The sequence below is a fragment of the Podarcis erhardii genome (genome assembly GCF_964252035.2).
Source record: "Podarcis erhardii genome assembly, chromosome: 2".
Classification (NCBI taxonomy): Eukaryota; Metazoa; Chordata; class Lepidosauria; order Squamata; family Lacertidae; genus Podarcis; species Podarcis erhardii.
This window is the reverse complement of record NC_138498.1, coordinates 113,845,686-113,871,796: the sequence shown is the minus strand read 5'-3', so window position 1 is coordinate 113,871,796 and position 26,111 is coordinate 113,845,686. Positions and strand designations below refer to the sequence as shown.

Sequence of the window (26,111 nt, the reverse complement as noted above, 5' to 3'; positions counted from 1 at the left end):
GCAATGTGAAACCCTGTCGGTCAGGGTAGACAATACTAAGCCAGGTGGGCCAATTGTCTGACCGGCTCTGAGATGTCTAGTCCATTGAATTGTACACTTGGAAGGGACCCCAAGGGTCATCTAGTCCAACCCCCTGCAAATGCAGAAATATCTTGCCCATTGTGGGGCTCAAACCTGCAGACCTGAGATTAAGTGTCTCATGCTCTTTCCGACTGAGCTATCCCAGGAACGTCCTGATCCAGGGAAGTAATAAAAAGGTAAAGGGACCCCTGACCATTAGGTCCAGTCGTGACCGACTCTGGGGTTGCGGCGCTCATCTCACTTTAATGGCCGAGGGAGCCGGCGTACAGCTTCCGGGTCATGTGGCCAGCATGACTAAGCCGCTTCTGGCGAACCAGAGCAGCACACGGAAACGCCGTTTACCTTCCCGCCAGAGCGGTACCTATTGATCTACTTGCACTTTGATGTGCTTTTGAACTGCGAGGTTGGCACAAGCAGGGACCAAGCAACGGGAGCTCATCCCATCGCGGGGATTCGAACCACTGACCTTCTGATCCGCAAGTCCTAGGCTCTGTGGGTTAACCCACAGCGCCACCCGAGTCCCTGTAATAGTCCCACTCTATTCTGTCTTGGTCTGACTCCACCTGGAGTTCTGTGTCCAGTTCTGGGCTCCACAATTTAAGAAGGATATCGACAAGAAGCGAGAGCTAAGTCTTGAAGTTGCCCATCAAGAGTTAACATCATCTGGTCGCCATTGCTGAACACGCCTACGGGCTGCTTGGTCACCGTCTCCTCGAAAATGGTGAGGTGTATTGTTTATTTCTATGTAATTAACAGCAATCATACTTATGTCATCTGTATCTGTATCTAGAAAGATATTGTATTTACTCTTATGTAATGCGCACCAGCCTTTATTGAGCATTTGCTCTGAATTTTGCAGGGAGGTTATACAGCAATGTACAGTGGTACCTCGGGTTAAGAACTTAATTCGTTCTGGAGGTTCGTTCTTAACCTGAAACTGTTCTTAACCTGAGGTATCACTTTAGCTAATGGGGCCTCCCGCTGCCGCCACACAATTTCTGTTCTCATCCTGAAGCAAAGTTCTTAGCCTTATTTCTGGGTTAGCGGAGTCTGTAACCTGAAGCGTCTGTAACCCGAGGTGCCACTGTACATTCATCTCGCTTCCAGTCTGATTTGCTTGCAGGGTATGTACACGTCTTCTGGGACGCGGGTGGCGCTGTGGTCTAAACCACTGGGCCTCTTGAGCTTGCCGATCAGAAGGTTGGCAGTTCAAATCCCCACAACGGGGTGAGCTCCCATTGCTTTGTCCCAGCTCCTGCCCAACTAGCAGTTAAAAAGCACACCAGTGCAAGTAGATAAATAGGTACTGCTGTGGCGGCAAGGTAAACGGTGTTTCCGTGCACTCTGGTTTCCATCATGGTGTTCCCTTATGCCGGAAGCGGTTTAGTCCTGCTGGTCACATGGCCCGGAAAGCTGTCTGTGGACAAACGCCGGCTCCCTCGGCCTGAAAGCGAGATGAGCACCACAACCCCTTTGACTGGACTTAACTGTCCAGGGGCCCTTTATTTTTTACCTTTATGTGTCCTCCCGTTAATCATTCACCAACACCACACTTTTCAATGCATTTCCCCACATTGCTTTCCTAAGAAGTTTGCTTTTTTTTTAAAAAAAAAAAAGTGGGGTTTTTTTTTGTGCTGGGGCAACAAAATGCTTTAATCCACTCCAATTGCACAAACCTACATTTACTTGAATCCTTCCTACAAAATACTAAAAGTCTGTAGTGATAGAATCATAGAATTGGAACGTACCCTAAGGATCATCCTGTTGAACTCAGAAGCATCTGAAGTTTTCTCAGTTTCCAACTTCTTTGATCTTCATTTCAATTATTCGTATTTCTGCAACAATTTGTGATTTTTTTGGGGGGGGCGGGGGGAATCCTCATGAAAACTCTCCAGCATTTTGGTGCAAATTTCAGAATTTTTGTACTCCTAACATAATGCATTTTTGTACGTCATTTACACCAATAAATTCATTTTAAAGGCACATTTCCCCCTAATATGTGCATTTTTGTAAGTGTTTGTTGTGGGGGAGGAAGGGAAAGGAGAATGTTAGCTGCTTTGAGACTCCTTAGGGTAGTGATAAAGTGGGATATCAAATCCAAACTCTTCTTCTTCTTTTGTAAACCATGGTTCGTTGGAGAACTGTATCACAAAAATCAGATTAGTGTGGATTTTTGCAGGCTGGCCATGTTTCAGTTCTCATATTATTTCAGAAAAGTATGAGTTTCATAGTTTCAGCTTCATAGGAAAACTGAATCTAGCTGATTCTTTTTCACCGACTCCCAGTCTCAATAAAGGGTTTGCCAGTTTCACTTGTCCCAAGGGAAAGTCTGGAAAACCCCCTCATTTGGCTTTGCCTTGACAGTTGGCCCGACAAAGCCCCTATTCAAATATAGTATCAAATTTGCTAAAAGGGAATTAGGTAGCAGAAGCTTTGCATTTTTACGGCGAAATTGTGTTCTGTCAATGTGAAAACCACATGCAAATGAGGCAAGTGTCTGGAGCTGAAAGGAATCCATCTCGGTCTGTCTTTTAAAGTCTGGCTCTCCTGTAACATGGATGGGATTTATTTATTCTTAAATTTTGTTTATTTCGTTTTCAAAAGTTTACATACTTTACCATCAACAATACCGTTAATTTATCCATTGACCTCCCCCCTTCCATGGCGTTCTATGCTTTTTCCTTTAATGCTGCGTATTTCAACTTACAATATTCCATATAGACATCCTGAGTGATAGACAGCCTTTGTGTCTTTCTGCCATTGCTCATATTTCAAATCCTGCTTATGTTTCCATGCAACTATCATAGTTCATTGGATATTCTACAAAAAGCTTCCAACCCTCAATTAATGTTTCGTCATTTTGATCTCTTAATTTTTGCTGTTAGTGTCAGGCGAGGAATATCCTCTCCTCCGACGACAGCCTCAGAGGCAAGAACAAACAGTTCGTATCTAATGGCTTTATCTGAAGGAGCGGCTCCACCCCCATCATTCTACCCATACACTGAGGTCCAGTGCCGAGGGCCTTCTGGCGGTCCCCTCATTGCGAGAAGTGAGGTTACAGGGAACCAGGCAGAGGGCCTTCTCAGTAGTGGCGCCTGCCCTGTGGAACGCCCTACCATCAGATGTCAAGGAAATAAACAGCTTTCTGACATTTGGAAGACATCTGAAGGCAGCCCTGTTTAGGAAGTTTTTAAGGACTGATGTTTTAATGTATTTTTAATCTTTTGTTGGAAGCTGCCCAGAGTGGCTGGGGAAACCCAGCCAGATGGGTGGGGTTGTTGTTGTTTAGTCGTGGTGAAGAAGAAGAAGAAGAAGAAGAAGAAGAAGAAGAAGAAGAAGAAGAAGAGTAGTAGTTTGGATTTGATATCCCGCCTTTCACTCCCTTTAAGGAGTCTCAAAGCGGCTAACAATCTCCTTTCCCTTCCTCCCCCACAACAGACACTCTGTGAGGTGAGTGGGGCTGAGAGACTTCAAAGAAGTGTGACTGGCCCAAGGTCACCCAGCAGCTGCATGTGGAGGAGCGGAGACGCGAACCCGGTTCCCCAGATTACGAGACTACCACTCTTAACCACTACACCACACTCGCTCTCCAGTTTAGTGGTGTCCAACTCTTCGTGACCCCATGGACCAGAGCACGCCAGGTACTCCTGTCTTCCACTGCCTCCCGCAGTTTGGTCAAACTCATGCTGGTAGCTTCGAGAACACTGTCCAACCATCTCGTCCTCTGCCGTCTTTCCCAACATCAGGGTCTTTTCCAGGGAGTCTTCTCTTCTCATGAGGTGGCCAAAGTATTGGAGCCTCAGCTTCAGGATCTGTCCTTCCAGTGAGCACTCAGGGCTGATTTCCTTCAGAATGGAGAGGTTTGATCTTCTTGCAGTCCATGGGACTCTCAAGAGTCTCCTCCAGCACCGTAATTCAAAAGCATCAATTCTTTGGTGGTCAGCCTTCTTTATGGTCCAGCTCTCACTTCCATACATCACTACATCAATATTATTATTATTATTATGTTGTTGTTGTTGTTGGGTTTTTTTTTAATGGCTGTTTCTTTTAATAGTGTTTGAGCGGTGCTTATCTACACTACCTAACATCACACTTAAAATAAACTACTTCCATTGTTGTCAGGAACACTGGAAAGTGCTTATACTGAACCAGACCATTGGCCCTGCACTGACTAGAAGTCATGTCATTGCTCAGCAAGTCCGCCTTTCTTAGACTCCAGGCTCTTCAGGTCACCTCAAACATCAACAGCTTTATTTCAGTAGACTCCTACCTCCCACTCAACCCCTACAGGAAGTTCCTTCTTCAAATAATTCCCCTTCTCCCAGGAGCTGACTATGTACACAGAAGAGATTTTCCAAGGTTGCTACCTATGACACATGTTCATATAACGCCCTCTCACATCACAGTATGGTAATTAATCCAGAACACATGGGGTTTTCCTGGGTTCTAGAGGGAGAAGCAGTTGGGAGCAAGGAAGTCTTTCTCAACAGCATTCGAAAATAAAACCGCTGCTAGGATGCCGCTAGGATACGTGACTGCATTAGGAATAGCGTGTACAGTACTGGTTGCTTTGCCTCAAAATGGATATTGTGGTGTTGGAAAAGAGGCAACCAAATAATCCAGGGGATATGGCAACTCCACAGGTCATGTTACGTCACTGTTCATTTTTATGCCCCAAAGGATCCCAAGGCGGCTGCCAAGAATAAACAGATACATAAGGTAAAGGTACCCCTGACTGTTAGGTCCAGTCATGGCCGACTCTGGGGTTGCGACGCTCATCTCGCTTTATTGGCCAAGGGAGCCGGCGTACAGCTTCCGGGTCATGTGGCCAGCATGACTAAGCCGCTTCTGGCGAACCAGAGCAGCACACGGAATCGCTGTTTACCTTCCCGCTGGAGCGGTACCTATTTATCTACTTGCACTTGACGTGCTTTCGAACTGCTAGGTTGGCAGGAGCTGGGACCAAGCAATGGGAGCTCACCCCGTCGTGGGGATTTGAAACACTGACCTTCTGATCGTCAAGCCCTAGGCTCTGTAGTTTAGACCACAGTGCCACCCGCATCCCTAAAGAGATACATACAAACACAGTAATGCAGATGCAAACAAGAATGATGCAGATTCAAAACCTTTCCAGCTCTGAGGGCCTTCTGGTGGTTCCCTCACTGTGAGAAGTGAGGTTACAGGGAACCAGGCAGAGGGCCTTCTTGGTAGTGGCACCCGCCCTGTGGAAAGCCCTCCCATCACATGACAAAGGGAAAAATAACTATAGAACAATCAGAAGACATCCGAAGGCAGCCCTGTATAGGGAATTTTTTTAATGCTTAATGTTTTATTATGTTTTTATATTGGTTGGGAGCTGCCCAGAGTGACTGGGGCAACCCAATCAGATGGGCAAGGTAACAACAACAACAACAACAACAACTTGTTGTTACAGTGATACCTCGGGCTACAAACACTTCAGGTTACAAACGCTTGGGGTTACATACTCTGCTAACCCAGAAGTAGTTGCTCCAGATTGAGAACTTTGCCCCAGGATGAGAATGGAAATTGCGTGGCGGTGGTTGCAGCGGGAGGGCTCATTAGCGAAAGCACGCCTCAGGATAATAACGGTTTTGGGTTAAGAACAGACCTCCGGAACAAATTAAGTTCGTAACCCGAGGTACCACTGTATTGTTATTAGGCTCAGAGGCTGGGTGGGTGAAGGGAGGCAACTGGAAATGCTTGTTTGTGGTGGCTCCAGCGGTTTCTCCCCTGTATCAATGCCTGCCAGACAGCAGCTCCTCCAACTTAGGGATGGGGAGGCAGTGACCTTCCAGACCTCCCAGCATGGCCAACAGTCAGGGATGATGGGAGATGTGATCAAACAACATCTGGAGGGCTGCAGATTCTTTGGCCCCTGCTTACACCCGTTACGCAGAAAGGTGACTGAACTAAGGCAGACAAAAGGGGCATGTTGTGCTGTGAGTTGAATCAAACTCAGAGGTTACAACATGAATGAATGAATGAATGAATGAATGAATGAAGTCTTTGCAACAGCCTCTTTGAACTAGCTCAAGCAAGTGGGCTGCTTCAAAGAGCGCTTTTGCACAGAACTTTAATCCTTGTTACACTGATGAGCAGGGATTCAAGGCCGCTGCCTTAGCTGCATAATAATAATAATAATTTTTATTTATACCCGGACCTCCCCAGCCGGGTATAAATATTAAAATGCAGCCTCATCACAGGAGAAAGGAAAAAGAAAAAGGAAAGAGGGGGAGGGAAACAAATTGGCTCTCAGCCAAAGGCCAGGCGGAACAACTGTCTTACAGGCCCTGTGGAAAGAAATCAGATCCTGCAGGGCCCTGGTCTCATGAGGCAGAGCGTTCCACGAGGCCGGAGCCAGTGTTGAAAAGGCCCTGGCTCTGGTTGAAGCTAATCTAACTTCCTTAGGGCCCGGGGCCACTAGGGTGTTCATATTTATGGACCTTGAGGCTCTCTGTGGGACAGACCGGGAGAGGTGGTCCCGTAGATACGAGGGTCCTAGGCCGTGATAATCTTGTTTCCTGCTGGGAACAGGATCATACTTCCAATGCTGGATTAAATCATTCCTCCCACCCATCAGCTGATGGTCAGGTGGACGTGGTGGAGTAACAAGCCAAATTGGAACCCCCTTGCAGGCTGACACTGGCCAGCAGGCCAGGGGTACCCTACCCCCTGGCATATATAACCTATTATTTCAGGCTAAATTATGCATATGGAAATGTGCTCATTAGCAGAAATTCATACTAAAATTCTGACAAAAGTTTGGGGGGGGGGGCGGCGGTCGCACTGATGTAGAGAAGTGAATTGGCCAGGGAAATGGGAAACTAACATTGACAATTCTATCCATCTTGACTCACCAAGGTGCAAGTTGCCCACCAGCTTTTGAAGCGAAGGCCCACGCTTCCTTTTTTTAGTTCAGAAAGTATGACTTTCAAAAAGGTTTCTTTGACACCTCCCCCATACTCTCTCTCTCTCTCCCCCCCCCTTTTTGTAAGAAACCAGCCGCTAAGAAAAAGACCACACCAAACGGAAACGGATGCCACAAGCTCATAAACGTACTGAGAAGATAATGAGGAGAGGCCCTTTCTTGGTACTGAAACTGTTTGATCGTTCAGAAGTAGGTGGGGAAAGCTGGTTTCAGAAACCAGTTGAAAAGATAAACCGTTCCTATCTGCCGCACACATCAGAGAAAGGAGGCTATAAGAAGCAAAAGCTCGGCCAAAATGCCAGGAAGATGTCAATGTCAAATCCCTTAGGCCCCGATTCCCAAGCCGATTAGAAAGGTGACGTTGTATTCGTCCCAAGTAGTAGAGGCACTTGTGTTACTGGTGCAGCTTTTCCCATGCTAGGGGATAAACGTCCCGTATTTTTTGCTCTATAAGAATCACTTTTTCCCTCCTAAAAAGTAAGGGGAAATGTGTGTGCGTCTTATGGTGTGAATGCAGGCTGCGCACCTCGGGTTAAGAACTTTGCTTCAGGGTGAGAACAGAAATCGCACTGCAGCGGCGCGGTGGCAGTGGGAGGCCCCATTAGCTAAAGTGATACCTCAGGTTAAGAACAGTTTCAGGTTAAGAATGGACCTCCAGAATGGATTAATTTCTTAACCTAAGGTACCACTATATGTTAGAAGTTGCCCAGAGTGGTTGGGGCAACCCAGTCAGATGGGTGCAGTATAAATAGTATTGTTGTTGGTGTTGTTGTTGTTGTTGTTGTTGTTGTTGTTGTTGTTGTTGTTACGTCTCGGTAGAGAGCCTTCTTGGTAGCGGTGCCCTCCCTGTGGAATGCCCTCCTGTCAGATGTCAAGGAGATAAAGAACTACCGTATTTTTTTGCTCCATAAGACTCACTTTTTCCCTCCTAAAAAGTAAGGGGAAATGTGTGTGCGTCTTATGGAGTGAATGCAGGCTGCGCAGCTATCCCAGAAGCCAGAACAGCAAGAGGGATTGCTGCTTTCACTGCGCAGCGATCCCTCTTGCTGTTCTGGCTTCTGAGATTCAGAATATATTTTTTTCTTGTTTTCCTCCTCCAAAAAACTAGGTGCGTCTTGTGGTCTGGTGCGTCGTATAGAGCGAAAAATACGGTAAGCATTTACTTCAGAACAAGCGAAAATTTCAAATGGGGCCCACCTGTTTCAGCATTCTTCGGTTCCAAAATGAAGGCAGAGAAGAACAAATGGATATACAGGCACTTCAGGTTGCACATTTTTGGGTTGCGCGCCACGCCGAACCTGGAAGTACTGGAACGGGTTACTTCTGGTTTTCGGTGCTCATGCATGCGCAGAGATGTTAAATCGCGCTTTGCGCGTGCGCATGCGCATAAGTGCCGAATCGTGACCCGCGCGTGCACAGACACGGCGCTGCGGGTTGCGAACTCTGCGGGTTGCAAGCGTGCCTCCTGCATGGATCACGTTCACAACCCAAGCGTCCACTGTACAAAATGGCAGGTGACACACATTCACTGTACATTTAAAGCAGTTGGATTGACTGGATGAGACCAATAGTGGAGGGGGGGGGTGTCTTGTCATCTGGGCAGCCCAGGACCTCCATGCATGCTCGTGCCATCGGGAGGTCACTTTGCTGCTGCTAACGCAGCAGTTTGACTTCACCCCTGGAGGCACACTCTATTGTCCCTCGAGACAGACAGATGTCAACTATACCACTTTATTTATTTATTTATTTATTTATTTATTTATTTATTTAGTATTTTATTTTGACAAAGTAATAATCATAAATAAATAATAAAAATGTGCACCCCACCACCGAGACCATTCCATTGTAACTATCCAACCTCCCAAAATTTCAACACCTCTTGCGATGGTTTGACCCCTTTCCGTTTTAACAGTACGAATTCTACAAATCTCCCTATCTCCTCAAAATCATTTCTCCTGCATATTCACAGTCTTACCTTAATGGCACATGTTAATTTATCATTAATAGCTATATCCCAAACCTCTTTATACCATTCTTCCGTTTTATATTCTGCCCGCCCCTCCCACTTCCTGGCTATAATAACTCGTGCAGCTGTCAATAAATTTGTTAGCAAGTCCTTCATAGCCTGCGAACCTTCCACCCCATCGTAAATTCAGAATGATGCTACCTCTGGACTTTCGGTCACCTTTAACCCTGTGATTTCTTCTATTTCCTTAAACACCCTTTGCCAAAAAGTTGTACATATTTACACCCCCACCACATGTGAACATAAGTCCCTGTTTCCTGGCATCCCCTCCATCATAACGCTGAATATTCCTTGTTTATTTGATTTAATCTGACTCGTGTTAAATACCATCACCAAACTAATTCAACCATACCACTTTAACAGGAACATACAAAACTGCCTTATACTGAATTGGTCCATCTAGCCCAGTGTTGTCTACACGGACCGGCAGTGGTTTTCCAAGATCTCAGGTGGGAAAATCGCCCAGCCCCACCTGAAGATGCCATGGAGTATACTTGGGGCTCTCTCCATGCAAAACAGAGGCTCTACCACTGAGCCCTTGCCAACAAAGGTCCATATAGTAAAAGCTATGGTTTTCCCAGTAGTGATGTATGGAAGTGAGAGCTGGACCATAAAGAATTGATGCTTTTGAATTCTGGTGCTGGAGGAGACTCTTGAGAGTCCCATGGACTGCAAGAAGATCAAACCTCTCCATTCTGAAGGAAATCAGCCCTGAGTGCTCACTGGAAGGACAGATCCTGAAGCTGAGGCTCCAATACTTTGGCCACCTCATGAGAAGAGAAGACTCCCTGGAAAAGACCCTGATGTTGGGAAAGATGGAGGGCACAAGGAGAAGGGGACGACAGAGGATGAGATGGTTGGACAGTGTTCTTGAAGCTACCAGCAAGAGTTTGACCAAACAGCGGGAGGCAGTGGAAGACAGGAGTGCCTGGCGTGCTCTGGTCCATGGGGTCACGAAGAGACGGACACGACTAAACAACTAAACAACAACAACCACTGAGCCCACAGCCCTCCACCCAAAGTCAGGATTTCCCTCAAAGAATCCTGGGAACTGTTGTTGGTTAAAGGTGGTGGGACTGTTATGTCCTAAAAAACCTCCCAGAGCACCCTGAATGAACTACAGTTCTCAGCATTCTTTTGGGGGAGCCAAGGATCTTAAAGTAGCATAAGAGTTTTTTAGTATGTGGTGTGGATGCAACCACGTAAGATCCCATATAAATAAATTGCTGAAATACATTTAAAAACACCAACTGATTAGGCTTCTGCCTGTGCTACCTATTGAGATTCAGGGCACCAGCAGCCACTACAAGCATCAGAAGCTAAGATGGAGACAGATCAAATGGGTCATGTCCACATTTTTATCTATGAACCTCATTGTCTGCACAGATGAGGCGGAAGAAAGGATGCAGAAGGTGAAGAAAACCTCTGCATTGTTCACATCCTGTATGGTTTCTCGTGACGGGATTCATTAAACCCTGACCTATTTATGGGGTGGAAAGATCTAAAATGGCAGCCTACAGCAATGTGGAAGCTGGTAGCTGGGATTTCAGGGTTGTCTTTTTTTAAACAGCTACAACAGGCAATGGGCTGAGAGAGGCTTCATAGGATGGAGTGTGGCGTCCATCATCTACTGCTTGCATGGGGAGTCTTTGGTTCTTCAGATGTTGCTGAACTACAACTCCCATCAGCCCCAGCAAGTGTGCCGAATGGCTGGGGATGATAGGAGTTGTAGTCTAGCAACATCCGGAAGTCCAAAAGTTCCCCACACCAGACTTAACAGGTTATAGCAGAATGGCTGGGAGCTGTTAATTAAAGCTTGGGGAGCAGGGTATTAGGGGACTGCCATGGGTCTGAAAGCCAGAATTCTGGGCCTCAAGTTTTCTCAGTATATGAGAGTTCTCAGTATATGAAGCAGACATTTTCCACCCCCGCATGACCCTGCCATATCTGCGGCCAACGCGTTAAGGTGAGATGCCAGCAACACTTGGAAACAGAGGATTCTGTGGTCAGGACTTGTTTCTGAGAAACAAAGACAACATTTATTTTTTTCCTGTTCGTGCGCTGGCAACGAAAATCAAGTGTGGATTGCTCACTGTCACCTCTTTCTCCTTTCTGAGGCATAGGCTCCATCTGCATCATACAATTAAACCAGGATCCGGCCACTGGGTAACAGCCGTGGCTTCCCTCAAGGAATTCTGGGAGCTGCTGTTTGCAAAGGATGCTGAGAGCTGTTCGGGTGCCTGCATTCCCCTCATGGAGCTACAATTCCCACAGGTCCCTGGGAGAAAGCATTGGTCGTCAAACCATTCTGTAGATATGTGGGGGGGGGGGGTAGGGGGCACCTAGCAACTCTCAGCACCCTGAGAGTTCTGCCCCCATCGTTCTGCCCGGACATTGAGATCCAGCTCCGAGGGCCTTCTGGTGGTTCCCTCCCTGTGAGAAGTGAGGTTACAGGGAACCAGGCATAGTGGTGCCCACCCTGTGGAACGGTCTCCCAGCAGATGTCAAGGAAATAAACACCTATCTGACTTTTAGACGACATCTGAAGACAGCCCTGTTTAGGGAAGTTTTTAATATTTGATGTTTTGTTGTATTTTTAATATTTTGTTGGAAGCCGCCCAGAGTGGCTGGGGTATAAATAATAAATTATCATCATCATCATCATCATCATCATCAAACCACAGATCCCAGGATTCTTTGAGGAAAACCGTGGCTCTTGAAGTGTTAGGACACTGCTTTAAATTTATAGTGCAGATGGGGTCTGTGGGATGTGAAACACAAGAGCAGTCAAGTACAACATCCCTAGAGTGGACATAAAAGGGGATGTCTGGACCAGTCAGTCGGAACTTCCTGTTTCTCCTAAGCTGGGACAGACTTCCTCTGCATGTGATTAGAGGTGGGTGTGACCTCACCTGCCCAGGTAACAAAAGAGCAGGACTGGTCAGCCATCTCTCTCTCTCTCTGACCACATTCGTCGAAGAAGCAACATCTGCTTAGCCTAAGATGCTCTCTTGGCTTGCAGCCAAGAGAGGACAAGGGGACTGTCTCCTTATGGGATAGTTTCCAGGTGTATATAACTTTTCTAAGCTAAGTCTGCCTTCTGGGATCCAACTGTGAACAGAATGTGTGAGTAAACTCTTTTTATACTTCTATAGAAGACTGTGTCGTGCCTATCTTTTTATGAGGGACTAAATGGGGAATTACCTTTAAAACGTGTTTTAGAAGCTTTAGCGAGCCTGAGCAAACACATCCGCTGTGTAAGTTTAAAAAGGGGATGTTACTCTGCTAAATTGTAGAACTTGTTAACACAAGTTGGAAAGGATATAATCAAACAATATATCCTCTCCTGCATCCCTGAACATTCCCACAGAGTCTTAGTAAATGCTTCACATCATTATGGAGAAGCCAACTGGCAGGGCTGCTGAATCTTACTTCAACACTGGAGATGAGGCAATAGCATCAGATTTACTTACCAGCTAAGTAAACTACAGTTTAGGACCTCATGTTACCAGGGACTGTAAACACAAACACCTCACTGTTGGTCTCTGAATGTCTTAACTTGGGCAGGAGGCTAGTTTAGGGAGCATGGGGCAATCCGCATGGCACGCGCTGCTCTTCCCAACATTCCCCAATTGGTTAGAGCTGTCAGCATCGCCCTTGAGCCAGTGTCACCAACTGGACTCATGCACTTCAACCCCGACTGGGCTAGGCGAGCTGGGTAGCACTTCCAGAGACCACCTTTTACACAGGAACAGGTCAAAGTGCTGTGGACTCACAGCTTAGAGTTGTGAGCACCGGATTCACTTCCACAATACAGTCGTCGCACAGCAGAGTATAGCAGAGTCTAGCAGTGTATAAACGACTCGGAGAGCAGCTCTGTAGAATATCTTCTTTTATTCTATAACTATAACTATAATACAAAACTATATACAGAGCTAAATAGGTCTAAGCATAAATGAATGCTGCACTGAGTGTCTGCAGCTGCTCTTAGCAGCAACCTTATCTCTACACACGATCTCTAACACTCAGTCTCTCTCTCTCTCCGACACACTGACTGACTGACTGACTTGGTGCTGGAGCTGAATAAGTAGAAAGCAAAACACTGCTCCTCCTCTCTGGAGAATCAGCAGACTCGTCAGGAGATTCTTGGATATGGGAGGGGTGAAATCTCCTCAAGAGCGTGGTGCTGATAATGCCAAGGTTGCACGTTCAATCCCCGTATGCGACAGCTGCACGTTCCTGCGTTGAAGAGGGTCAGACTAGATGATTCCCCAGGGTCCCTTCCAATTCTCTGATTCCATCTCACTGCCACTCCTCAATCTCTTCTTCCTAAAAAGGCTTGCCTCCCTCTGTCTAACCCATGGGTAGGCAAACTAAGGCCCGGGGGCCAGATCCGGCCCATTCGCCTTCTAAATCCGTCCTGTGGACAGTTCAAGAATCAGCGTGTTTTTACATGAGTAGAATGTGTCCTTTTACTTAAAATGCATCTCTGGGTTATTTGTGGGGCCTGCCTGGTGTTTTTACATGAGGAGAATGTGTGCTTTTATTTAAAATGCACCTCTGGGTTATTTGTGGGGCATAGGAATTCGTTCATTTTTTCTTCAAAATATAGTCCGGGCCCCACAAGGTCTGGGGGACAGTGGACCGGCCCCCTGCTGAAAAAGTTTGCTGATTTAACCTCTGGAAATTTGAGGGTTTCTAGCCCATGCAGGAATATCCAACAGGATTTCCCTATCTCCTGGGAAGGAAACCAGTAGTGAACCCTTCACACCTTCTGAGATAGGTTTAAATAAATCTAAGGAAACCAAATTATCGGGATTAGCAACAGGGACCTAGAAATGGGTCACAGTTCTGTTACGTGCTTGGAAACCTCTGTCGCGGTGCTTGAAAAGGTGCCTGTGGAGCCAGCAAACCGCCAAAGGCTCGATCAGGATGTCATATTGACACCCCTGAAGGGTAACATTTTCCCTGCACAGTTCCAAAACGAGTCAGCCCTGATCTATTTCTGGGGCGGAAACGTTTTAAACCGAAAGCCACCGTGCTAGCAAGAGCTGGCCCACTTGCCTTTTTGGCAGCACATGTTTGCATTTTATTTACTATGGTTCTTTTGAGGCCTCTTAACTGTTCACCTGCTTGTTGAAAGAGATTTCCCCCCACAGGAAGGGATGTTTGTGGCCCAAAACGCATTGCAAGGTTTGGAGGTGATCTGCTTGAAATATTTTTACTTTTATTTTTTTAACTTTGAATGAATCTGTTTGCTTCCTGTGGATTCTCCTTAGGCTGTGTTATCAGGGAAGACATTATTTACTTTTGTTATGTACTGTTCTCACCCTGGGGCAGCAGGGGGATACTGTAGATAGTTTTCACTCAGGTCCACATATGCAAATAAGGGATTGAAAGTGACATTCAGTGATTGGATAGTTACAGAAAGTGGTTACTGTTGCGTTGTAGTGGAGCTCTATATAAGCAGGCTGGCTGAACCCTTCTGTTCTGGCCTGTGAATAAACAAGAGCTGTTTGAAGAATCGCTGTGTTGTCTGATATGTTCACCCACAACTTAACGTTTATATTATGACTTTCAAGTAAAGGGTTCAAGGTGGCATGCAAAGGCTGTGTGCACAGCCAGGAGAGCACAAGACTTTCAATTCCAGGGTCATGGGTTCAAGCCCTTTGTTGGGCAAAAGATTCCTGCATTGCAGGGGGTTGAGCTCCTGGATCAGACCATTTTTCCATCTAGCCCACTATTTTGTACACCGGCTGGCAGCAGCTCTCCGGGGTTTCAGGCATGAGGCACTCCCAACGCTACCTAGAGCTACCAGGACTTAGAATCATAGAATCATAGAATCATAGAGTTGGAAGAGACCACAAGGGCCATCGAGTCCAACCCCCTGCCAAGCAGGAAACACCATCAGAGCACTCCTGACATATGGTTGTCAAGCCTCTGCTTAAAGACCTCCAAAGAAGGAGACTCCACCACACTCCTTGGCAGCAAATTCCACTGTCGAACAGCTCTTACTGTCAGGAAGTTCTTCCTAATGTTTAGGTGGAATCTTCTTTCTTGTAGTTTGGAACCATTGCTCCGTGTCCGCTTCTCTGGAGCAGCAGAAAACAACCTTTCTCCCACCTCTATGTGGCATCCTTTTATATATTTGAACATGGCTATCATATCACCCCTTAACCTCCTCTTCTCCAGGCTAAACATGCCCAGCTCCCTTAGCCGTTCCTCATAAGGCATCGTTTCCAGGCCTTTGACCATTTTGGTTGCCCTCCTCTGGACACGTTCCAGTTTGTCAGTGTCCTTCTTGTACTGTGGTGCCCAGAACTGGACACAGTACTCCAGGTGAGGTCTGACCAGAGCAGAATACAGTGGCACTATTACTTCCCTTGATCTAGATGCTATACTCCTATTGATGCAGCCCAGAATTGCATTGGCTTTTTTAGCTGCCACATCACACTGTTGGCTCATGTCAAGTTTGTGGTCAACCAAGACTCCTAGATCCTTTTCACATGTACTGCTCTCAAGCCAGCTGTCACCCATCTTGTATTTGTGCCTTGAACCAAGGGCTTTCCTCACGCAGAGATGCTCTGCCACTGAGCTACCACGCTGCACCAAAGTGCTCCTCTGGTGAATCCACTCCCACTTCCCACTTCACACATGTACTTTTAAGAGTACAGTGGTACCTCGGGTTACAGACGCTTCAAGTTACAGACACTTCAGGTTACAGACTCTGCTAACCCAGAAATAGTACCTCAGGTTAAGAGCTTTGCTTCAGGATGAGAACAGAAATCGCGCGGCGGCAGCGGGAGGCCCCATTAGCTAAAGTGGTACCTCAAGTGAAGAACAGTTTCAGGTTAAGAACGGACCTCCAGAACGAATTAAGTTCTTAACCTGAGGTACCACTGTATTTTGTTATGTGCAAATGGCTTTAGAAACCTATGAGGTCCATAAATTACCATATAGCATATATTCAACACAAAAAACAGTGATTTGTTGTTGACAAAGGACAGCTGGACATATAAAGGGCCCCATTAACTTCAGTAGCTTAGGGCCTCATCCAACCTAAATCCGGCCCTGATTGGCACCTTTGGGCAACTGATAAGTAAGGCCTCAGTGAAGCCACCTTTTAACCACAGCAGCTGCAACTGTTACAGTGGAGATTTAAGAACCCCAAACCAAAGCAGATCACCTAACTATTAATAGCTGTGTAACAGGAAGACGTTCTGTCTTCTCCAGAGATGGGGTAGGTTTGTCCTGTTGAATTCCCGCCTTTCACACGGCTTTTAGGAGCATTGCAAGACAAAAGAAACCCCCCATTTCAGGACGAGTGGAGCGTTTCATTTCCTTACCACCCAGGGAAGCAGAACTGTGTAGGGCCCTGACCTATTTTCGCTGAAGGCACCCACAAGCCTGATGTGGTTGGGAGAATGAACCTAATGCAAGAAATCTTTCCGTGATCAGCTCGCCCACAATTTCGCACTCGGGCTGGAAAGAAACGAAGAGGTTCCTCAGCGACGCTGTTGTCATAGGATTTATTGGGGAACTTCTGCGTCCGGGATTTTCGTGGAACCACAAGAGGAGCTAGAAGTGGGAAGGTGAAAAGGACGACACAATGAGGCTGTTCCATCCCTTCTTGGCAAACCGGGCCGACGTTTTCACTGATCCTCGTTCACCGCGACCTACGGAGGGGCGAATCTGTCAATTTCAGTTTCTCATTTTTTCCATCTCCAGTTCACTACATTTCCACATCAGTTTGCATTTGTTCTTATTATTATGACTATTTTTGGAATGGTCCTAATGTCAATTCATTTGACATTTAAATGCAGATTTCTCCATATATTTGTAGGCAATTACCTCTAATATGCACAATTTTGCATTCTCCCCCACATAAAGCATTTTCCTTTGCTATTTTCATTGCTGCGTGCATTTTAATGCACACTTTACTCTGGGATGTGCATTTTTAGTATATGTTACCTACAACTGCAAAACCCACAAGGCAAAACAAAATGCCTTGGCTAGGATTATCACACCCCCACATTCCCTAATAACTCTGAAGACATATTTTGTGCTCAGAAGATCCTCAGGTGCACAGCTAACACACCTATGACTTAAATATATTGTACTCCTATATGGATTAATAAAGAATAAATCCAACTCTGGAAAGTGTCTTTCCTTCAGTTAAGCACAGGAGCCCAGTAATTCAGGGAGATTAAGAAGAAGCCCTTCTTTCTGTGTCGCCAGCCTCACTTGGTGGGGACGCAGGACAGGGCCTTCTTGGTGGTGGCTGCTCCCAGGCTTTGAAATGCCCTTCTTGGATAAGCTAAACTGGCTCCCTCCTTGTGGTCCCTTCCTTGTGGTCCTTCTGCCAGCAGGTGAAGGCTGTTTCAGTCTGACAGACCTTTGGGAACTGACTGGTTTTTTGTTTTTGTTTGAAAGGAAAGGCCTTTTAATAGTGCTGTGCTATTTTTTATTATCTTTATATACAGTGGTACCTCTGGCTACGGATTTAATTTGTTTCGGGGTTCTGTAACTAGAGGTGCCGCTTCTGCACATGCGTGTGGTGTGAAGAACGCTTCTGTGCATGTGCGTGGCATGCAGAATGCTCCTGCGCATGCACGAGCGACAAAACCCAGAAGTGTATACTTCTGGGTTTGCCACGACGTAACCCAAATATTCCATAACCCGGAGGTTATGCAACATGAGGTACCAGTGTGTGTGTGTGTGTGTGTGTGTGTGTACAGTGGTACCTCAGGTTAAGTACTTAATTCATTCCGGAGGTCCATACTTAGTCTGAAACTGTTCTTCACCTGAAGCACCACTTTAGCTAATGGGGCCTCCTGCTGCCGTCGCGCCACCAGAGCACGATTCCTGTTCTTATCCTGAAGCAAAGTGCTTAACCTGAAGCACTATTTCTGGGTTAGCGGAGTCTGTAACCTGAAGTGTATGTAACCTGAAGCGTATGTAACCCAAGGTACCACTGTACAGTTTTCTGAAACGTTCGAATTCCAAGACGTGGGTTCCAATTGGCCGACAGGTACGTTTTTACACATTAGAAGCCATGTCAGACGTTCGTATTCTGAGGACTGGTCGAAAACCAGAGCACTTCCTGGTTTTCGGCATTCGGGAGCCAAAACGTTCTAGAGCGGAGCCGTTTGAGTTCCGAGGTTCCACTGTACTATGAATGGGAAGCCCCGAGCCAAGGAGAAATATGGGTCAGCTGAAATGAGCCACTGAGTTGAAAATAGAAGAGGCTCTTCCAGGTGATATACTTACTGAGCATTTGTCCTGTTTTGCTTGCAGAAATCTTATGCGGTGGTTAGACTTGGGGGGGGGGGGCTGTGGCTTTTAGACTGCCACTGTTTTCAGGCGGGATTCAATCACAAACAAATCCCAGCAAATCAAGGTCGCACAACGAAAGCCAACACGGAGTGCTTGTGCAACAAGCCTCCTTCCCTGGAAGACCGGACTTAGAATCATAGAATCATAGAATCATAGAGTTGGAAGAGACCACAAGGGCCATCGAGTCCAACCCCCTGCCAAGCAGGAAACACCATCAGAGCACTCCTGACTTTTTGCAGTAAGGAAAGTACTGGGGAATTGCACTGGGAAGTGTGCGGCAACAGTTCCTCTGATGCAATGTCATCTAGTCTCCACACATAGAAAGGAATGCTTCTGAAATAGCTGGTGTCATCTAATCTCTCCACAAGGAAATCAAGGCGAATGCTCAACGAACAGATCACCTGGAAGTGACCTAAGTCGCTTACTGAGCATTCTTTCTGATTTTGTTTGCAAGGCAGTTATGTGGCAATGAGCATTCAACCTCCTGAGATGCTTGTGGGGTGTTTACACATCTTCCTGTTGCTGTTTAGTCATTTAGTCATGTCCGACTCTTTGTGACCCCCTGGACCAGAGCACGCCAGGCACTCCTGTCTTCCACTGCCTCCCGCAGTTTGGTCAGACTCATGCTGGTAGCTTCGAGAACACTGTCCAACCATCTCGTCCTCTGTTGTCCCCTTCTCCTTGTGCCCTCAATCTTTCCCAACATCAGGGTCTTTTCCAGGGAGTCTTCTCTTCTCATGAGAAGAGAAGTATTGGAGCCTCAGCTTCAGGATCTGTCCTTCCAGTGAGCACTCAGGGCTGATTTCCTTCAGAATGGATAGGTTTGGTCTTCTTGCAGTCCATGGGACTCTCAAGAGTCTCCTCCAGCACCATAATTCAAAAGCATCAATTCTTTGGCGATCAGCCTTCTTTATGGTCCAGCTCTAACTTCAATACATCACTACTGGGAAAACCATAGCTTTAACAATATGGACCTTTGTTGGCAAGGTGATGTCTCTGCTTTTTAAGATGCTGTCTAGGTTTGTCATTGCTTTTCTCCCAAGAAGCAGGCGTCTTGTTAAAGAAGCAGGGAGACGCTTCAGGTTACAGACGCTTCAGGTTACAGACTCCGCTAACCCAGAAATAGTACCTCGGGTTAAGAACTTTACCTCAGGATGAGAACAGAAATTGTGTGGCGGCAGCAGGAGGCCCCATTAGCTAAAGTCGTACCTCAGGTTAAGAACAGTTTCAGGTTAAGAACGGACCTCTGGAACGAATTAAGTTCTTAAACTGAGGTACCACTGTATCTGACTTTTAGAAGACCTCTGAAAGCAGCCCTGTTTAGGGAAGTTTTCAATGTTTGATGTTTTATCGTAATTTTAATATTTTGTTGGAAGCCACCCAGAGTGGCTTGGGAAACCCAGCCAGGCAGACGGGGTATTAATAATAATAATAATAATAATAATAATAATAATAATAATAATAGATGCTGCCTTCAAATATCTGAGGGGCTGTCCTGTAGATGATGGAGCACTTTTATTCTCTATTGCGTCTGAGAGATGAGCCAATCTATGGATGTTGCATATGTAAAACAGAAGTGCCAGAGCATTCCATGCCGGGTGGTTTCCTAATACCCAAGAGAAATAGGAAACAGTGTCATCCCAGGTCTAGTCAGCGCTAATTTAAACATGCTAATTAAATACTGTCTTGCCACTGAACTTCCAGCTTGGTTAGAATACAGATTGACAGAAGAGATACACCCTCTGCATGCAGATTAACAAAAACAACGCAGGCACAAACCATTTTGTCCAGGCCTTCCAAATAAACCAACCACTACAACCATACCATGCATTGAAAGAACATTTATAACACTTTAACTTGGCTTCCACCCAAGAATCCGCAGTAGGTATTAATAACCGAAGCAGGTATTAATAATGTGGTTGTTATATAATTACATATTAGACATATCCATATTTAGAGATTTCTCCAAATCTCTGAACTTCCCATCTTCCCTTCCATGGGTCCTATTGTAAACCCTCCCAACTGCATATTATTTCATAGCCCATATTTTATATCTTTCCATATTATCCATAGTATTCGCTACATAACAAGGGTTATTAAAATCCTGCTGATGTTTTCATCTGCTTACAGTGGTCTCCTGGATAAATTATTTTTTTAAAAATTCCCATTCTTTGTTGTAGTTTTGGTCTAAAATGTACAAAGAAACCCGCCCAACAACAGCTTTGATATTTTAATGTTGTGATCTGAAATTGATGCTAAACAAAGAAACAGGCAAACAAACATGTGCATTAATTGTACAGAGCTTCCAGTTGTGCAGCTGGTTATGTGAGATGAGGTCCAACCTGTGTGATCTGGGACCTCACCACAGATCAAATTCACAGAACCATAGAGTTGGAAGGGAATGGATGTCTAGCAGCCCTCCTTCTAGTGCCCAGAGGGGCGGGGATTGTGTGATCTCTAGGAAGGCTGATCGATCACCAAATGACTTATATCTGTGGAATACAGTTCATTGACATTGCAATATTGCAAACAGTATACTCAGCAATCTATAGTAACAACTTGACAATGTGGAAGGTACTGCGTCATTAAATCTCGAAAGAAAGGCTTGGACAACAGCCCGGATTGGAGTGATTTAACAACTTGGGAGTTGCTGCGTCGTTAAACTTCAAACGACAAATTTGGACAACAGCCCGGATTGGAAGATTGGAATGCAGTCAGGAAAAGCTGCGCTGGTAAATAGACAGCTGAAATTATTACAGTGGTACCTCAGGTTACATACGCTTCAGGTTACATACGCTTCAGGTTACAGATTCCGCTAACCCAGAAATATTACCTCTGGTTAAGAACTATGCTTCAGGATGAGAACAGAAATGCGTGGCAGCGGCGCAGCAGCGGCGGGAGGCCCCATTAGCTAAAGTGGTGCTTCAGGTTAAGAACAGTTTCAGGTTAAGAACGGACCTCCGGAACGAATTAAGTACGTAACCAGAGGTACCACTGTGTGTGTGTGTGTGTGTGTGTGTGTACACGCACACACACACAAATAAAGATGTATTCGATGGATGAAAGGATATATGATTTTGGACATGATTGAGAATCGCATAGCCAGGGACGGCCAGGGACGGAGAACTTTAAAGCGTTAAGATCAGAATGTGGAAAATATGAAAACAACGAGAAGAGGCAGGAACGAAGATATTGGAGATATTCTTCAGAGGTCCAGACTATGGGGAGCCCGGAAAAATTAATAATTAACCATTTGGACTGTAATTTGGTGGTTTTTAAATTTTAGTTTATTGTTTGTGATTGGATTTTGATGTGGATATGTTGATTGGCTGTTTTTATTGGAAAATCAATTTAAAAAATTTTTTTTTGAAAGAAAGTGTCTTCTACTCCAACCCTTTTCAGTGCAGATTCCTTTGGCTCTTTGGTCCTGCCCGTTGTGCATACAGCTATAGGAAACATAAGGTAAAGGGACCCCTGACCATTAGGTCCAGTCATGACCAACTCTGGGGTTGCGGTGCTCATCTCGCTTTATTGGCCGAGGGAGCCGGCGTACAGCTTCCGGGTCATGTGGCCAGCGTGACCAAGCCGCTTCTGGCGAACCAGAGCAGCACACGGAAACGCCGTTTACCTTCCCACCGGAGTGGTACCTATTTATCTACTTGCACTTTGACGTGCTTTTGAACTGCTAGGTTGGCAGTAGCAGGGACTGAGCAACGACTGAGCAACGGGAGCTCACCCCGTCGCGGGGATTCGAACCGCTGACATTCTGATTGGCAAGTCCTAGGCTCTGTGGTTTAACCCACAGTGCCACCCGTGTCCCTTTCATAAGAAACGTAAGACATGTTAATAAGAGTCTGACAGCTGGATGAAGCCAAAGTCTCATCTATTCCAGCATCTTGTTTTCACAGGGCTGACCAGCTGCCCTTCTGGGAAGTCCAGAAACAAGACTGGTGCAAGCATCTCTGTTCAGGTGCTCAGTGAATGTGCAATATCATTCTTTGCGGGAGGCCCAGATGATGGGACCTGCCAATCTGGCTAAAGGCTCTGAGGTCACTTGACAGCTCAGCTGGTTTAATTGCCACTTTCCCCAGACAACCAGGTGGAGATGGCAATTGCTCAACTCCCAGTCTCAGTTTGGGCAGCTCCTTCCTAATTTGGCAGCAAAGAGGATGTGAGGTGTACGTCCGAAAGTGCTTGAGCGCCTATTGCCTTCCCTGAGAAACAAAAGGTGTAGACGCCCCAGGTCTACTATCGATGACAAGCGTCTGCATTTCATGCCTTAGACGAGCCCCTGAGATACAAGGAGGACTCCAGCCCTTTAACTCAGACGGGCCTGCAGGGCTGCAGCTGGAGGCTGCCGAGTGCCATGCGGGTTGAATCACATATTGGGGAAATCTGAGAGCTAGAAATAGTTTCACCTTTGCCCGAGGGTAAGAAGTGAAAAAAAGAAAGCTAAAAACACACACAAACAGAAGAATGAGCAAGCAAGGGAAATCCCGGATGGACTGGAATGGGTGTTGAGGCTCCCCCGGAATGCTAATCTTTCTCTCAGCCTGAGCAAGAACGTTGATGGCAGTGAACCCTTTTTGATTGATTAATTGATTCTATTTCTATGCCGCTTTTTATTCAAATAAACCCCAAAGCGGCTTACAAACAAAAGAGAAAAATTACATTGTGGAACATCACGAATACAGTGGCACCTCGGGTTAAGTACTTAATTTGTTCCGGAGGTCTGTTCCTAACCTGAAACTGTTCTTAACCTGAAGCACCACTTTAGCTAATGGGGCCTCCTGCTGCTGCCGTGCTGCCGGAGCACGATTTCTGTTCTTATCCTGAAGCAAAGTTCTAACCTGAGGTAATAGTTCTGAGTTAGTAGAGTCTGTAACCTGAAGCGTATGTAACCTGACGCATATGTAACCCAAGGTACCACTGTAAAGCATAAAAGCGTACAGAATGCTTCACGAATCATCAGCTTAACGAATCATCCGAGGTTCCACTGTACAGTGGTACCTCAGGTTAAGTACTTAATTCGTTCCGGAGGTCCGTTCTTAACCTGAAACTGTTCTTAACCTGAAGCACTACTTTAGCTAATGGGGCCTCCTGCTGCCGCCATGCCACCAGAGCACAATTTCTGTTCTCATCCTGAAGCAAAGTTCTTAACCTGAAGCACTATTTCTGGGTTAGCGGAGTCTGTAACCTGAAGGTATGTAACCTGAGGCGTATGTAACCTGAGGTACCACTGTAACTCCCTGAGACTCTCTCTTTCCACCTTCAGGGTACTGTCGCTGATGTAAGGAACTTAGGCGGAGAGGCCAAGCTGGGTCTCACAGCTCGTTACTAAATTGAAAGGAGGAAGGAAATGGTTTCATCATTGCCCCCACAACAAGAGCTCTGGTTGAGGCGCCCACATCTTGGAGCTTGTGTCTTGCAGCTTGCAAAAAAAAGGTCTTAACTTTCCGGTGACACTGCAGATGTGTATCTTGGTATTCCCTTTTTCTCTCTCTCACTGTGTGCTCCAGTCTTACGGATGCGTTTAGTTTTTCCTACGGGGGGCCTGTGCTTTTGCCCAAGGGGCTGGGCGATTTGTTGTGAAATGTGTTTGCGTGGCAAGACCCTCAAGCCAGCCCCCCATTAGCATAAAGAAATTCACACAGACACAGAATTTTTGTTTAAGGTTATTGGGCAATTTTTTTGGCCACAACTTTATTGATTACGGGAAATGAGAGCAGTATTAGCTTAGGCATTGGCAAAAGATGATATCTGACCCCTGCCCCCTTGGCAGGAAGTCTGTAAGGGTAAACCACCCAAAGGGAAACTGCTTCGGGGGAACCTGCCTGCATCTCCCTGGTGTTCCCAGAGGCCTGGCATGGCCCTAGCCCATCAAGCGGACTTCGGACAAGATCCAGGCCCTGGATTCATAGAATCATGGAATCATGGAATCATAGAGTTGGAAGAGACCACAAGGGCCATCGAGTCCAACCCCCTGCCAAGCAGGAAACACCATCAGAGCACTCCTGACATATGGTTGTCAAGCCTCTGCTTAAAGACCTCCAAAGAAGGAGACTCCACCACACTCCTTGGCAGCAAATTCCACTGTCGAACAGCTCTTACTGTCAGGAAGTTCTTCCTAATGTTTAGGTGGAATCTTCTTTCTTGTAGTTTGGAACCATTGCTCCGTGTCCGCTTCTCTGGAGCAGCAGAAAACAACCTTTCCCCCTCCTATATGTGACATCCTTTAACGGAATACCCTTGAACAATGGGTTGGGGGGGGCAGGCGATGGCCGACCTCCCCTCCCCCATTCACCATAAGCCAATGCCTAACCGCCAAACCTTACAAAGTTGTGACGATTGCTAAGAGGTAGGCAAAAACCAAGTGGCCCGTGCCAATTCGCCAGATGGAAAAATTCCTACCTGGTCCCCAACCCAAGACCAACCGAAGTCCAAAGCAAGGCTAAAAGGCTAAATTAAAGGGAGGGTGGGCGGGTGTTCAGCAGCGTGAAACAGGTGCTTGGCACACGTCATGCTGCCACTTTTATACATTCCTCCATGATCACTCATTCAAATTGATTGGGCAATAGCCCTGGGTGACCATGGTGCCACCCTGGCATGAGGGTGATGGCTCCACCCACACCAGGGGGGGGGCGGGTTGAGGGCCTGCCCGCAACCAGGACCATCTATTAAGATGATCCCACTAAGAAGAAGAAGAAGAAGAAGAGTTTGGATTTGATATCCCGCCTTTCACTCCCTTTAAGGAGTCTCAAAGCGGCTCACATTCTCCTGTTCCCTTCCTCCCCCACAACAAACACTCTGTGAGGTGAGTGGGGCTGAGAGACTTCAGAGAAGTGTGACTGGCCCAAGGTCACCCAGCAGCTGCATGTGGAGGAGCAGAGACGCGAACCCGGTTCCCCAGATTATGAGACTACCGCTCTTAACCACTACACCACACTGGCTAAGAAAACTTTAGAATATAAGAAGCTGCATTATACTGAATCGGCCCATTGGTCCGTCTAGCTCAATATTGTAGCTTTCCAGGGTTTTGGGCAGGGGTCCCTCACAGCCCTGCCTGGAGATGTCAGCAATTGAAGCTGCGGTGTTGAGCATAAGAAGCAAGGGCTCTACCACCTGCTATGGTCCTCCTTCTATTTCTTTTCCTTTTCATTGCATCACTTTCTTGCTCACTCCAAGTGTCTGTAGTGCACTGTCTGTTGTGTATTGAGTCAAAGGATTTTATATCTGTATTATTATTGTCTGTATTTGCATTAGGGTAAAGTAACTGCCTTTGGGTACAGCTACTATTGGTTCATTTAAGCTGCTGTATTTGGATCCTCTGTCTTATTGGTTGCCTCCAAAAGGCAGGACTGTGATTGCCTGATATTGTTCCCTCCAAAATGTATCCTTTCTAGCTAGTTCCCTGTCCCTATAAATGTAGCTCTCCCCTCCTCAAGTTACAGTCTTGTTGCGTTAATAAAGAAGTGTTACTTGAGAACTGTCTCCAGCATATTATGTCAAGAGAGCTGAAATCACAAACCCCACGTCACAACACTATCATAATGACACTGCAAACTTACGGGATGTATATAAGTGTCCAAGCAGGACAGAATGCAGAAACCAGGCTTTAAAAAAGAAAAAAGTGCCCACAAATAAGTAAATTTTATTTATTTATTTTAAAGCATTTATTAATTTTCCAATAAGAACATCTAATTAACATATTGAATCAAA

General features: G+C 46.1%; 1 protein-coding gene and 1 long non-coding RNA gene across 2 annotated transcripts in view; one reads left to right on the top strand and one right to left on the bottom strand.

Moving 5' to 3' along the window:
• The first annotated feature begins 271 nt into the window (after positions 1 to 271).
• Positions 272 to 10,126, top strand: LOC309337494. The gene is made up of 3 exons (XR_014154358.1): positions 272 to 802; positions 7,098 to 7,192; positions 9,420 to 10,126. It is a non-coding gene; the product is annotated as an uncharacterized lncRNA (long non-coding RNA).
• Positions 10,127 to 23,092: 12,966 nt separating this feature from the next.
• The window catches only part of LOC309337240 (vespryn-like), a 411,113-nt gene continuing 408,094 nt past the window's right edge, over positions 23,093 to 26,111 (bottom strand). Inside the window, exon 6 of the mRNA XM_081854001.1 lies at positions 23,093 to 23,130. The gene's annotated coding sequence lies outside the window, so the exon portion shown is untranslated. The remainder of the gene's footprint in view (positions 23,131 to 26,111) is intronic.